The sequence below is a fragment of the Mya arenaria genome, chromosome 4, assembly GCF_026914265.1.
Source record: "Mya arenaria isolate MELC-2E11 chromosome 4, ASM2691426v1".
In the NCBI taxonomy this organism is placed as follows: Eukaryota; Metazoa; Mollusca; class Bivalvia; order Myida; family Myidae; genus Mya; species Mya arenaria.
In genome coordinates, this window is record NC_069125.1 from 21185904 (window position 1) to 21201709 (window position 15806).

The 15806-nt window shown below is 33.3% G+C and overlaps 1 long non-coding RNA gene across 1 annotated transcript; it reads left to right on the forward strand.

Annotated features, from left to right (window-relative positions):
• The first annotated feature begins 13619 nt into the window (after window positions 1–13619).
• LOC128232288 (uncharacterized) lies at window positions 13620–15806 on the forward strand. The gene is made up of 3 exons (XR_008260516.1): window positions 13620–13811; window positions 15066–15205; window positions 15687–15806. It is a non-coding gene; the product is annotated as an uncharacterized LOC128232288 (long non-coding RNA).

The window sequence follows — 15806 nt, forward strand, 5'->3', positions numbered from 1 at the left end:
TAAATGAGTTTTTTATCGATACTATGGATATTTTAGTCGGTCATTTAACGGACTTGTTTAACATCATTCTCGACGAAGGTTATTTCCCTTTGTCTTGGTCATACGGTTTCGTCGTACCGATACATAAGAAGGGTGACGTTAATGACCCAAACAATTATAGAGGCATTACCTTAGTTAGTAATCTAGGAAAAATATTTACACGTGTGCTCACTAAAAGAGTCGAAAATTGGTTCGATGAAAATAAATTGCTGTCGGATGCCCAGTTTGGTTTTCGAAAGGGATCTAGCACAGAAGATGCAATATTTGTTTTACATAATGTTATCGAAAATGGCATTTGTAATTAGTTACGATTACCATACGCATTTGTTGACCTAAAAAAGGCATTTGACTCTGTTTATAGGAATGCTCTGTGGTACAAACTCTTTAAAATGGGGTTGGATGGGAAACTACTTAAAATATTTAGAGCAATGTATTCTGTGGTAAAATCGTGTGTCAAACATTGCAATTCAGTCTCCGATTTCTTTGATATTTCTATTGGTTTACGCCAAGGACAAAATAATTCGCCGGTTTTGTTTGCATTATATCTAGAAGATATAGAACTGTTTCTACAACAGAACGTTGACTGTGGTATTAGCCGATACGATTTATGTATTATGATATTACTTTTTGCAGACGATATGGTAATAATTGGAAACTCAGTAGAAGACTTACAAAGAAGTTTAGACCATCTTTACGAGTATTGCCAAACGTGGGGCTTAGAAGTTAATATAGCCAAAACTAAGGTTGTAGTATTCCGTAAAAAAGGACCGGTTAGGGCTAATGAAACTTGGGTATATAGTGGCGTACCACTTGAAGTAGTTGACAACTTTAACTATCTAGGCACAGTATTTAACTACACGGGCACTTTCGTTTTAAATAATCAATTTGTAGTCGGTAAGGCTCTAAAGGCTATGAACGTATTAAACAAAAATATTAACAAATATGACGTACCTCCGAAAATTGCACTTCAATTGTTTAACTCATTTGTAGGTTCGATCCTTAACTATGCGAGTTCTGTCTTGGGGTTTTCAAAATCGAAAAATATTGAAAGGATCCACCTAAAATTTTGCAAATCGCTTCTAGGAGTAACGCAAAGTACATGTACAGCGGCTGTTGACGGAGAATTAGGGCGTTATCCAATATATATTAACAGATACGTGCTAATTATTAAATATTGGTTCAAAGTACAACAGTCCAATAATATTTTATTAAATTTGTTATACCGTAAATCAGTTGATTTAAGCGAGGAAGGCCTTACAACTTGGGCATCTAACGTTAAATGTTTACTTGAGGAGAATGGGTTTTTAGATGTTTAGATATTGGATTGAAAGTAAATAATAAACAAATAAGAGTGATAAGTTTTTAAATAGTTATATAACATATATATTCAAATCCACTTCAAATGCATGGTCACCATAGTGATATCCAAATTTTGAAGCATCATAGTTAAATCATATTCAAGGGCTATTATATATTACATTACTTGTATTCTTATTCTAAGGCATCAACTATAAAATCAGTTCAGTTCGTTTTCAGTGTCATAGAATGCCCATTTAATGTGATTACAGTGAAACTGCGTTCCCTCAAACAAGCGGTCGTTCGAGAACCGGCGTTCCCTCGAGGTCGGAGCTTGGTCCCGAACTTTTTTCCTTCTTTTTTTCATATAAAATATACCCACGCTGCATTATGTCGAGCAGTCGAGCAATATCCTCGGTCCTAAGTACACAAATATTGCACAAAACCTTATGGCTCCCTCGAGGACATAATTTCACACTTTTTCCCGAACGCGTGTTCCAAAATAAACAAAAAATTGCTAGGTGTTAAAATTTTCGCAAGTAGTAAAAATTGCAATGACAGTTGAAAGGCAATTTGATAAGGTGTGAAAAACCGTTTTTCACTGTTAACGCATACCGATATAAGTTGATATGGGCATTTGAGATGATAATTATGAGAATTGAAAATCTGGTCGTTCGAAACATCGGTTCCCTCGAGGTTTTGGCTCGGTCCCTGGCGACCTCGAGCGATCGCAGTTTCACTGTAGTTTGATCAGTATGTATTGATTAATAGTAAATAAATCAAAATCGTCAACGAAAAAAATGCATTTCAGAAATTAGGTTTTATAACACATGGCGATGACTCATAAAACAATAAAATAAGACAAGTGATTTAAGGAAGGACATGACTAAATAAGTTTAATCAATATCGCGGCAGTTATCAGCTAAGCATCAGGTCCCGGCAATATATAGCGGTCCAGGCTTTTCTCAATCGGGATCTCGGTATCAGTAATCGACATCAGCGATCTCGGCGGGGTGCGATTGGTGCCTGACATGAACGCCTTTACGGTTAGGGGTGTATGTGACAGGAAATTCACTGTCACCTTATTCCCCATAGAGACGTGTCAATGTCAATCAGCCAGTACGCATTACCACATCATAACCGCAAAAACATCTAAGTCTACGTATTGACAATCCGACAAATAGCCAACAAAATGAAAATAAATCAATCAGCCTTATCTGGGATCAATTACTCCCAGGCCTTTTGAGATATAAATCAATCATAAAATCAAAAGAAATTTGGCATAAAGAAACAGAAACCTACCAACTTCGAAAATGTACTGCCTGCACCTGATTCAAAAATAGCAATAGTTCTGAAAAGAATGTGACCGAAGAAATTTCGGAAAATAATACAAATATTAATGGAAGTTGCTCTCAATGGTGATATGATGTCATGGTGATTAGACGTGTTTTAAGGAGCTCTGATATTTTCGTAATTTGAAATGGATATATTGACAGGATAGTCACAAAAAATATACCGAAACGTTGGATTTTATTAGAGTAATGTGATTTGCTAAATTGTGTTATTATACAAGCTACCATAGTGAGGATATTGCAATTAAACAAAAGAACAATACTTTTAAAATAGTCTTTTAACAAAGTGTAAGCTTGGCTACAATACAATCACACCTGTGCGGTGAACTTTTGGTGAACACTCGTTTATCGGATTATGTGTTCTTTTCAATTAACAATGGATAACTGTAAATGCTACTAGCGTATAATGCTCCCAAATGCCAGCTAAGCGTAAAGGCAAAAAAAGCGGAACCTTTCTTCGCCGGACAATACCAACTCGTAGCCGGAAAAAAGGACCCTGCCTGGTGTCCCGTCCCCACACGATCAGCCTGTTACATATCATATCATGGCAACACCCGGTCCGCAGCAGTATGTTCAACCTATGAACATGTCCAACATGAGCAATATGAACGCTTATCATACCCCGACGGGTGCCTTCTACACACCAGCTACGCTACCCCCGTCCCCCCAGTATTGTCAACCACATGACGCGTTTCAGCAACAAATCCTAGACAAACTAAATTCAATGGATAAACTTCTTGTGAGACTTGATGTCATTGAGAAGCAGCTGTCGGATGTTTCATCCAAACTTTCTGGAATGGACCGCCGTGTCGTGTCTCTTGAAACAGATTCCCACGATGTCAATAAACGATTAATCGAGCTGGAAGCGACACGTGCATTTGAATCAAGTGTTAATGACGATATAGCCAAAAAGCAATCTGCCATTGATAACACCCTAAAGGCCGAACGAGATAAAATTGCTAGACTTGAAAAGGACCTGGCAAAAGTTAACTCGGTGCAGGAGGACATTACTGACTTGAAGTCCCGTTCAATACGGAACAATTTGTTATTTTTCGGTTTTCCTGAGAAAAGTTCACCTGATGATCGGAAAAACGAGGATTGTTCAAAAATTCTTCATAACTATTTCCGGGATGTTCTTAAAATTGAAAATCCCCAGGAATCAATCAAATTCGAGCGGGTACATCGCATTGGAAGATATGAGCCTTCAAAGAAACGCCCGATCGTAGCAATGTTTAATCATTTTCCAGACAAGTTGCTAATCAAGCAGAAATTCCGGGAACATGCCGAGCCACCGACGACTGATGGCTATGGATCCCAGGACACAAACAGAATCCGGTGTAGTGAGCAGTTTCCGCCAGTCATCCAGGAGCGCCGGAAGCAGCTTATTCCCGCCATGATCAATGCCAAAAAGGACGGCAAGACAGCATACCTGTCGTATGATAAACTTTACATTAATAACAAAATCTATACCATAAACACTGCGAACACTTCTGGTTATAACTAGGATTGTGATTGGAAACAGTTAACCTTTCTCGTATGGAATGTCCAGGGTATTCGCTCTAAACTTGATGACCCTGATTTTTTAAACTTTGTATCTGATTTTGATATTCTGTGTTTAACTGAATCATGGAGTAGTAAAACATCCAATATTAACATTGAGGGATATGAATATTTCAATTGTCCGCGCCCAATCATTAATAGCAAAGCTAAACGTTCAAGCGGGGGCATTATTGTGTATTTTAAAAAGTGCTACTCAGACCATATACACTTGATTGAGAATAATGATAAAGGATATATATGGTTTAAGTTAAAAAAGGAATTAACTAACTCTTTAAAAGATTCCTATTATTGTGTCTGCTATATACCTCCGCATGATTCCAAAGTTTACAGAAATCCGAACTCAATTTTATTTCAGTTTGATATTTTTGTCCTCTGACATTCGTAAATACAGTGACCGTGGGATTGTTTACTTGACCGGTGACCTAAATTCTCGGTCGGGTGATCAGCTGGACTATATCCCAGAGATACACCTGGACCGTTATGTCAACATGCCAGAATTAGATTCATTAGTAAATAGTTTACCTGTACGTAAAAACTCCGATAAACTGTGTAATGCCTTTGGTTTAAAATTATTAACTCTTTGTAAAGAGAACAATTTATGCATTTTAAATGGGCGATTAGAAGAGGGAAAATATACGTACCATGGTGTTTATAGAAATAACCCTGTTGCCAGCACGGTTGACTATCTAATTTGTAATCATGACTGTTATAACTCGGTTACTAATATGCATGTTTTAGACCTGTCCGAGTTATCGGATCATTGCCCGATTACGTTTAGTATAAATATTCATAATACGTTGATTGATAATAGTTCTGTGCACAAAAATAAAGTAGTTTGGAATACAGAACAAAGGGACATATTTTATGAGAATTTACATAAAAATTCCGAGTTATTTAATGAAATAAATACTGATTTTTGTCTGGTAATATGTCTCTTGATGAATGTATGGAAACATTTTCAAATACTGTTTACGATATATCGTTTAAATGCTTTGGTAAAACATATGTTACAAAGGCTTCAAAATCCCGATACAAATGTCCTTGGTTTGATGAAAATTGTAAAAAGAGCAAGGATTTATTTTTAAAAGCCAAGCGATTATTGTCTCTAAATAACAGTGATATAAATAAGATTGCTTTTCTTACTGTACGACGTAAGTTTGCTGCAGCTAAGAGAAAATCTAAAGGATTGTTTTATAGCCAGGAAAAATCAAAGTTGTCTAAATTGAGTACATCTTCTCCACGCAAATTTTGGAAATATATTAAAAAATTCAGAAGTACCTCAAGCAGCAATTATTCTGTAAATGCTGATGACTTTTTAAAACATTTTTCTAAAGTATCAAATTGTACTGAAGGGCAATTTAATAGGGATGATCACGATTACGTTAGAAACGATACTCTGAATATTGATCAACTCGACTGCGCTATTACCATTGAGGAGATTAGTAAAACTATTAAACTGATGTCCCGTTACAAATCATGTGACTACGATAATAATGTAGCGGACTTTTTCATAGATGCGGATGATTTTATTTCACCATATTTATGCACTATCTTTAATTATATATATGACAATTGTGTTTACCCTGAATCTTGGTCTAAGGGAGCTATTGTCCCAATATTCAAGAAAGGGGATAAATCGGATCCTGCTAATAACAGAGGTATTACATTAGTTAATGTTACTTCTAAAATATTTTCTTTAATTTTGAGGAATAGAATAAATAGTTGGTGTGAACTGAACAATAAGTTTAGTGATTGCCAGTTTGGTTTTCGTGATAAGCATTCTACAGCTGATGCCATTTTTCTTTTACACGCTATTATCCAAAATGTATTAAACAACAAGTAAAAGCTTTGGTGTGTATTTATTTTTTAAATAAAAATTCCGAGTTATTTTATGAAAAAATAGAGAGCCTTTGATACGATAAATAGAGATGCGTTATTGATCAAGTTAATTCAAACAGGAATTAGCTGTAAAATGAGCAACATGATCAACTGTATTTATAATGACGTACAGTCATGTGTTAAACTATGCTCTGCTGGCGAGTTGGAATTTTCCCAATTTTTCGACGTAACAGTCGGTCCGAAACAAGGAGAACCTCTTTCTCCTCTTTTATTTATATTGTTTATAAATGATATCTTTGAGAATTTAAATTTTCAAGCATTTACTACTAAGGATTTAGAACTTTTATCAATGTATATGATTTTATTCGCTGATGATATTGTATTATTTACCACAGATCCAGCAAGTTTACAAGCCCAGATGGATGCTATTTACCATTATTCTGTTAAATGGGGTTTAAAAATCAATGTAAATAAAACTAAAATTTGTGTTTTTGAAAAACGGAAGCAAGCTAGAAATGTACAATTCTATATTAACAATGAATTGGTAAATATAGTAGATAACTTTACTTATTTAGGTGTTAACTTTCATTATACAGGCAATATGTCACATGCAGTAAAAATGTTAAATGATCAAGCTCTAAAGGCCTACCATAGTCTCTTGTCATTGTTTGACAAAGTTCATCTCGATGTTAAAACCAAATTGTCTTTGTTTGACGCTATGGTTGTTCCAATTTTACTGTACGGTTCAGAGGTATGGGGGGGGGGTATATAACTTTAAGGAAGTTGACAAGCTACACATTAGATTTCTTAAGTATATTTTAGGTGTAAAGCAACAAACCCCTAACGCTGCTGTATATGGTGAGCTTGGCACATTTCCTTTATCCATATTATGCAAGGAACGATCTGTTAAATTTTGGTTAAAAGTAAAGAAAAATGTTAATTCACCAATACATATGGTATATAATGATTTGAATGCTAATATAAATAATTCTTCTTGGGCAAAGAAAATAAATTCCATTATTGATCATCTTGGTTTTATGGATATAAGACTAAACTTCGATGTAAACATCAATTATCTTCCTTTACTTAAATGTAGAATTCGTGATCAGTTTATTCAAGAATGAAATGCTTCTATAAATAGTATGCCTAAACTTTCATTGTATTGTAAACTTAAAGAAAAAATTTCTTTTGAAAATTATCTTGTACAAATTAAAAATGATAGGCTAAGAAAATATATGACGTCTTTGATTATCAGCACATAATCTTGAAATTGAAACTGGTAGATATATTGGTACTGCCAGAGCTGACAGAAAATGTAAATGTTGTTCTTCAAATATGATAGAAGACGAGTATCATTTTATGTTATGTTGTACACTATACAATAGATTGAGGACAACACCTCCTGGCCTTCTATAAATATGTTAAAATCCGTTTTACTAAACAAATCAACTAGTAAGTTACTTAATACTGTAAGATTTATCAAATTTGCAATGAAATTAAGAAAATCTACCCTGGAACCTTAACTGTTTCTAAAATTTACTGAAATAATTAAGTATAAATCAAGTATTATTATTATGTTTTTTGTTTGATTGTTTGTTTTATTGCTTTATGTTTTTGTGTTGTTTTTTTTTGTATTATGATCTGAACTGTACTACTGAATCTTTGTGTGTTTCTATTTGTGTATATTATCACCATGACTATGTGTTTAATGGCCATAGGCATTTGTTTGCCGATCTTTGCCAATAAACTTTGAACTTGAACTTGCTATGATGATTATATTTCGGACAGTTAAAAAAAACCCCCACATACTTATCTTTAATTCGCCAACTTCATCACCAAACAATAAGAAAATGAAGATAGAATGTGAAAAATCACCTACATTATTACATGTGCCAATTTCGGACACTGCCTATGCTTTCATTGTTTAAGTTATTTGTCATTTATTGTATTTTCAATATATGTTAGGTGTTTAGAGTGTATTATTATAAGGTTCATTTGTGCATGTAAGATATCAATGTTTCCCTGCAATGTAAATTCGACCAGACAATGGTCTGATAATAAATTGGGACTATTTGCGATAAATGAAGTAAGATGATTTAATAATATTTCACTCACTATACAACAATCAACTAAACTGCATCCCGAACATCCTATATATGTAAATGTCCCTTTGTCATTGCAAACTCGTCCGTTAGCCACACGTAAACGCAAACCAGTCTGCTTTAGAAAATCCAGCAATGGTGAACCATTAGCATTTGTACCTTTGTCATGGGATAATCTTGGTAACACATTATCAACATTGTAATCATCAGTTAAAATATTTCGTAGACATGCAGTATTTTCTGAGTTTAATAATTGAATGAAATTAAACATGCTTGGTCTTCAATAGTTAAAATTATTTATGTATTTTTTCCTAATATCATTATATTGCGGACAAATCAAAACAACGTGATTTTCGTCTTCAATATCATTATGAAAACACATAACACAGAAAACATATTTACGTTGATTTCTTTCAATGTTAATATATCTGCCTCTTTCAACATTTAAAATATGAGAGGACAATCTTAAACTAGCAATAAAATTCCTAAGTCTATAGCTATGCAATTTATCTATATACGATGACATATGAATAGTACATTTTAGTTCTCTGTATAACACTAGTGAACTTAATGAGTCTATATCATTTTTCCAATGGCCAATAAATGAGTCGATTAATCTTCTCCTAAAAATAGGAAATATTTTACGATTCGTACATGTCTACTAACAAACAGAAGGTATCGTCCTAGTTCACCATATAATGCAGAGTTACTGGTGCTTATTTTTACACAAAGAAGTCTTTTCATAAATTTTCTATGAACCCTTTCTATATTTTCAGCTCTACAAAAGCCCCATACTTCACAAGAATAGCATAAAATTGATGACACAAATGAGTCGAATAAACCCAACATAATTTTGACAGGAATTTGTTCCCCCCTAGTTATCCCAAAAATATTTCCCATATCTGATAATGTCTGTGTAGCGTTCATAATTGATCCTTCGCTTGACAAAACAATAGCAAGATAGTTAAAAGTTTTAACCTTTTCTATCAATTTATTACTGTATTAAAGATTTATATTTTCATTTTTATTACCCCCCTTTTTATAAATAACTATATTTGTTTTATTAACATTAACTTTACGTTTCCACTTTTCACAATATGCATGTAAATTATTCAAAGATGTTTGAAGACCAACAACAGTATCAGAAAATAATACAGCATAATCTGCAAATAACAATAATAATAATAATAATAATAATAATAATAATAATAATAATAATAATAATAATAATAATAATAACTTTATTTAAAGAAGGTAACACATTAAGACATAGGCATCATATTATGAAAAACATAACACACGTCTTATTTACAATGCGGTCTTCTGAAAGAACATACACAGACACACACACTAAATAAGATGTGATGCAAATAATACTCAAAACAAAAATGAGAAAACACATTTCAGTACCGCAAAAATACATATTGTTAGAAAGCATTATTACATGTTTTCATCATGGCCTATAACTAGAATTAATGATCGTTTTGACATGTAAATGCTTAGAATGGAATTTCAGAAACGTACGTATTAAAATGTAATACGAAAACATAAAGAAACATGAACATAATACATTCATTTAACACATCAATGCTTAATAATACATCAATTTGTACCTAAATGTTAACAAGAAAACTCATCAAAATTGTTTAATCGAGTAAGTAGGACAGTCACACATTTATTTAACACCTTACTCAACATATACATACGTATAAACTATACCTGTGGTATGCATGGAATTATGCATACAATTTTTAAAACGGATTTTGCGATTGGTGATGTAAATAGAACTTTTTGCAGCGGGTTTTAAATGTCTTTTCCGTGTTAGACTTTCGTATTTCTTCTGGTAAAAAATTCCAAACTTTCCCACTGTAGCATGCAAACGAGTGTTTCTTGTATTGTGTTTTATGTCGAAAGTGAGCAATGTCTTGTCGTGTGGAAGATCGTAATCCATATCTTGTGTTGCTAGATATCTTAATAATGTCTCTTATGTAACTCGGTGTAAGATTATTAATAGATTTAAATACCATAACAGCCGTTTGATATCTGCAACGGTATTCAAATTGAAGCCATTCTAATTATTTAAATGATTCATGCGATGGCTTTCTAATAGGCTTAAAGAGAATATTTTTTGCAGGTCTTTTTTGAAGCATGGTGATTCGTCTCATATGCGTTTGCTTTTCCCCCAAACGCTACAACAATAGCCAAACATAGGAAGTACATACGATTTATAAAACAATTGTCTCATTTGATCCGTTTAAAAGAAATTGAGTCTTTTTAAAAGTTCTATCTTTGCAGTTACTTTCTTGCAGACAAATTCAACTTGCAGATTTCAAGACAATGATGAATCAATAATAATTCCAAGCAATTTCTTCGCAGTTACATTTTCAATTAGTACTTTGTCTACGAATAAATTGAGTGCACATGCATTTCTTAACTTTGCATTTAAAACCAGCAGCATGCAATTAGTTTTTGTGTGGATGTTTTTGCCATGTTGTTTACTTTGCACCAATCCGATACCATATCTAAATTTATTTGCAACGTACGTTCAATTTCCTGCGTATTTGAACTTTTTGCATATAGTGTAGTATCATCAGCATATAAGTCAATTAATCAAGGAATTTTCAATTTCAAAGGTTATGTCATTAATATATATATATAAGAAAAAGAATAGGACCAAGAATGGATCCTTGAGGAACTCCAGACCTTATCCCCAAACTTTACAATTTGGTGTCTATCTTTCAAATATGAAGTTATCAGTTGGACGGAATTATCACTGAAATTGTATAATTTCAATTTATGTAAAAGTATTTGGTGATCTACTAGATCGAACGCCTTTCGTAAATCAAGAAAGAGAGCACCTACATAGTTTCCATTGTCAATTCCATCAATCCAATCATCAATTATTCTTATCAACGCTGTATGACAAGAATGCTTTTCTCGAAACCCAGGCTGAAATTCATGTATGACATTCGTATTTTTTAAAAATGTTTTGATTTGATCTGCCAAGTGCCGTTCAAACACCTTTGACAGTGTTGGAAGGATAGAATTTGGTCTATAGTTATTTGGATCATTGCGATCAGAAGATTTATATATAGGCAAACCCTTAGCCTCTTTTAATGAGTCTGGGAATATTCCTAGCCGTATGCTATTATTTACAATCACCACATTGTTTTAGGATATTAATTAGGCCCTATTCCATCTAATCCTGTAGCTTTCGCCGTATTAAGCTTATCAATATACATTTTTACCTCTAATGGGGGTGATGTAAGATATATCAAAGTACTGACCCTTTAGCAAACTATTTAATTTAGTACCAAGTTTTGAAAAATGTGTTTCATCGAACACTGATTTATTGATACAATCGGATATGTCAGTAAAATGCTTATTGAACACATCTAATATTTGTGCATCGCCAACAACATTTATTCCGTTTGTATGAAGGTATTGTGGTAATATTATACTATTATTGTTAATAGTGTCATTATGATTATTCAACTCTCTGAGGTTCTTCCATAACACCCTAGAATCTTTACATTTTTTACAGCTTTATTGTAATAATCTTTCTTGGTTTGACGTATTAATTGAGTAACATTATTTCTTGAAAGTCTATATTCCGACCACTGTTAACGCTTTTTGAATCGATTTCTTTATTTTATAGCCAACCTAATTTCGTCAGTATACCAGGCTGGTTGTGTTTCAAATTTTATTCGTTTTTCTTTCAGTGGCGCATGGTGCGACAACACCTCATTCAGTCGCTTATATAAAACTTCCATGGCTTCATTAGGGTCTTGAATTTGTTCAACCCCATTTATATTTACCTTGTTAAGATCAATGCAGAAGGAAATTTCATTAAAGTTTCTGAAAGACCTATATTTTAATGTATGATGTTGCGGGTTTTCTGAAACCTTTTGTAAACGGGCAGATCTAGTGAAACAAACTGGAAAGTGGTCACTTATACTAAGACTTGATACAAATGCTTCACATACTCGATCCACTGAGTTCGTATATACATGATCTATAATAGAAGATGTTTTCTCTGTTACCCTTGTAGAAACATCTATAAGCTGGTTTAGTCCGTATTTTATAATACAATCCTACAATATGCCACCGCCCTTTTTAGTGTTTCTATCTTTACGTTCAAAAATATAACCAGGAACGTTTATCATTTTGTCTGAAATTCTGGCGGTCAAAAATGTTTCACAGAACCCAAAAATATCCAAAGTTTTGCGCGATGACATCAAATGATATTTGATTTCATCAAATTTTGGCAAGGAATGTTGGACATTCAAGCATGCAACGCGTAAACCTTTGCAACGAAAATGAAAGGTGTCATCATGTTCATTTATAAATACTTTACCTGATAGTGTTTCATTAGTGCTGTACTTGTGATTGCATTTAAGGTTGATTCTTTTAGCAGAAATATTACGTCTAACACATACACAATTATAAAAATTACACTCTTAACAAATATTAAGCTAATTTTCAAACCTGTTCTTGCTAGTAAAATCAATTGTGTGACTGTCAGTAAATCCCTTATAGAAAAGTCGTCGACATGCTTCTGTTGCATGATTATCCATATTGCAGTTCGTACAAAAGACTCTAGTCTTGTTGTCACTATATCCGTGCATAACACCTTCATAAGAGGACTGTCTATACGGATGGGATTGCCCGTGCTCAGATCGTTCTCCCGCAAGTCCATAGCCAGTCCTTCCGGCAAACTCGTTCCTTCCGGATCGCTGTCGTTCTGGCTGCGTATACCAACCGCTTCCGGTGGGCAGATCTCTTCCAGTGTCATGTCGGCCAGGATGTTTATACCACACGCAACTCTAGGTTTAAAATTGTAATTCTTTGTATTTTTTATAAATACATAAAGAGCCTTAATACCTTTCCCTGCTATGGATTCTTGGTTTAGAACAAAAGACCCAGTGAAGTTAAAAATTGTTTCAAGGTAATTAAGATCACCAACTGCGTCAAGATATTTATTGTCATATGTCTTTTTTTTCATTTTCACGTAAATTGCCCCTTTTCCGAAATACCATTATCTTTGTCTGTTTTATGTTAACTTCTAGTCCCCCATTTCAAACAATAAACATGCAACAAATTTAAGCTATTTTGTAATTTTGTATTGCCAAAAATTACCATATCGTCGCCAAATAACATTAGTATAACATTAATATAATCTTAATAATGTATAATGCACCTGTCAATTGTAGAGCCAAGCTGGGAACTGCCTAAAAATCAGTTACCCGGTTAGCTCAGTTTGACAGATCTCCATGCATGTGTTCACATGGTCGTGGGTTCAAGCACCATACCAGTAGCATCTTTTCTCACAGGTTTACTTTAGAACCCATCATCCAGGGGTTGACGATTATATTTTTTTTATTAAATATTACTGGCCATGTTCTTTTGTAAACTTTCAGATTGAGAAGTGCCTGGATACAAGGCTAGTATTGTTAACATCATCTGATACAATCAACTTGAACAAAGCTGAAATGGCTGCCTGACCTGACTTAAAAATCGGATGGCAATACATCAGACTAGAAGATTATTAGTATTGAGATGGACAAAATGAAACATGAGCCTACCAAAGCTGACAGATTGCACAAGAAACACATAAATGCAGGTATTTGCTGAGATATTGTAATTATTTTTTGAAACTTCTCATTCATTTAGGAAGTTCAGTTGAAACAGAGTTGGCAAAAAATGAACTAAGGTATATACATTTTGAATTCTAATTTTTAAATGAGAACTTTACTGGCCAGCACAGATTGGTAATATGCTAGTCTACCAATATAAATGTGCCTGGTTCGAATCAGTAAAGCTGATGAATGTACTGGTTGTGTAGCCAGGATGTGAATAGGTCTGCACTTGGCTGATAATGCATATCACTTTAAATGTTTAAGCTGCACTCTCACAGATTGACTGTTAAAATTACTAACTCTTTTTTTAATTTCTTGATCTTGTAATGAATTATTTTATGCGAATTTCTGAACACTGGTCATAACAGACAACTGGAAAAAGTAGATCGCTGCTTTCTTATATTAATTCAGTCAAAAAAGACAAGTGAAAATATTGGAACGCTGATTTCTTATTTTAATACGATCAAAAGATGGTGTTCTATGCCAAAAATCTCATTATTAGTAAAGCGTTAGTAATGCTTTTAACCATAAAACAATTAGTCACAAATGTAAATATAAAAAAAACAAACATGATCATATCTTTTGTCAGCAGTCTTATATCATCAGTTTTCATACTGCTTTTCATTAGCTTATTCCAAGCCAAAAAGTAAAAGAAGTTGTCAAAACATTCAATCTGTGACTGAGAGTGCAGCACACTCACAGATTGAACATTTTGACTACTTTATTTATTATTTGTCTTGGAATGGGCCAATTTATGTGAAAATGCATGTTAACCATTCATATAAGATTGCTGACAATAAATTAGTCAGAAAATGTTTATATTTAAGTTCAAAATGTTTTATGCATTTTTCTTAAATTGTTAGTAACGCTTTAAGCCATAAAACCTTAGATTTCGACCTGAAATATGGAAGTCTGCAATGTAATATTTTGTCAGTAGTCTTATATCACTGGTTTGCAGATATTTACGCAAAAAATAGGTCATTCCAAGACAAAAAATACAAAAGTTGTAAAAACAGTAAATCTGTCAGAGTGCAGCTTTAAATGACTAAATGTTTTGATTTGGCTCAATTCTCACCTAAAATCTTATAGTTTTGTTGCACCTAAATGGTTAGTTTTTAACAACATTACACTTGCATATATGTATAAATTTGTTCTTAAATTTGTAATTTAGATTGGAGGATTCATTCTCTGGAAAATAGAAAAGGGCATGTTACATACTGTTAGCATTGCCATAACAGAAACCATATTGAGGAGCTGGTCCACCTGTAGGAAGAATTGCGCTATTGGTTGGAGCAGCACTATTCCCCAGCCATACACCAGCACTTAGTATGTCATAGGGAGCATTTCTGAGCAGTTATGGAGACCACTAACTATGCAGGTATGTCATAATCAAAATCTTGGTTTATATAAAAAAAAATATAATTTAGCATATGTTGAGAAGAAATTTATTTCTAGATTGAAGGCACACACTATAATTTCATGCCCAAAAATATATTTCTTATTTTAATGCGTTATCATGTCTAACTCATTTGACTTAAATGATCAAAGCAAAAGAAATGCAATTGATTAATCTGCAGATATGCAAATGTAAACTTTTTAACTGGGGAAATTGTTGCTACTTGTCTATTTATTAAAGAACATATTTATAATTAATAATGTTTAATATGTACACAAATCATATGCCTTCTTTGTTTTAACCATCAATGTCAAAGAGTCCAGCATGATAATGGATTAAATTGAAAAAAAAAATGCATTAATTTATATGAACCCTTTAAAACAAAGACATTTCCTAAATCCAATAAAATATAATTGAATATTGATGCAGAGTTCAGTTAGAATATAATATAACTTTTTTGCAGTTGTTGCAGTGAAACTTGCACCAGTGTGTTTTCTGTCGAAATAAAGAGATAGTGTCCAGCAATGAAGACCCAACTCAAGATCTGACCTTGTAAGGCCAATATGAAATAACTGTGTGGAAA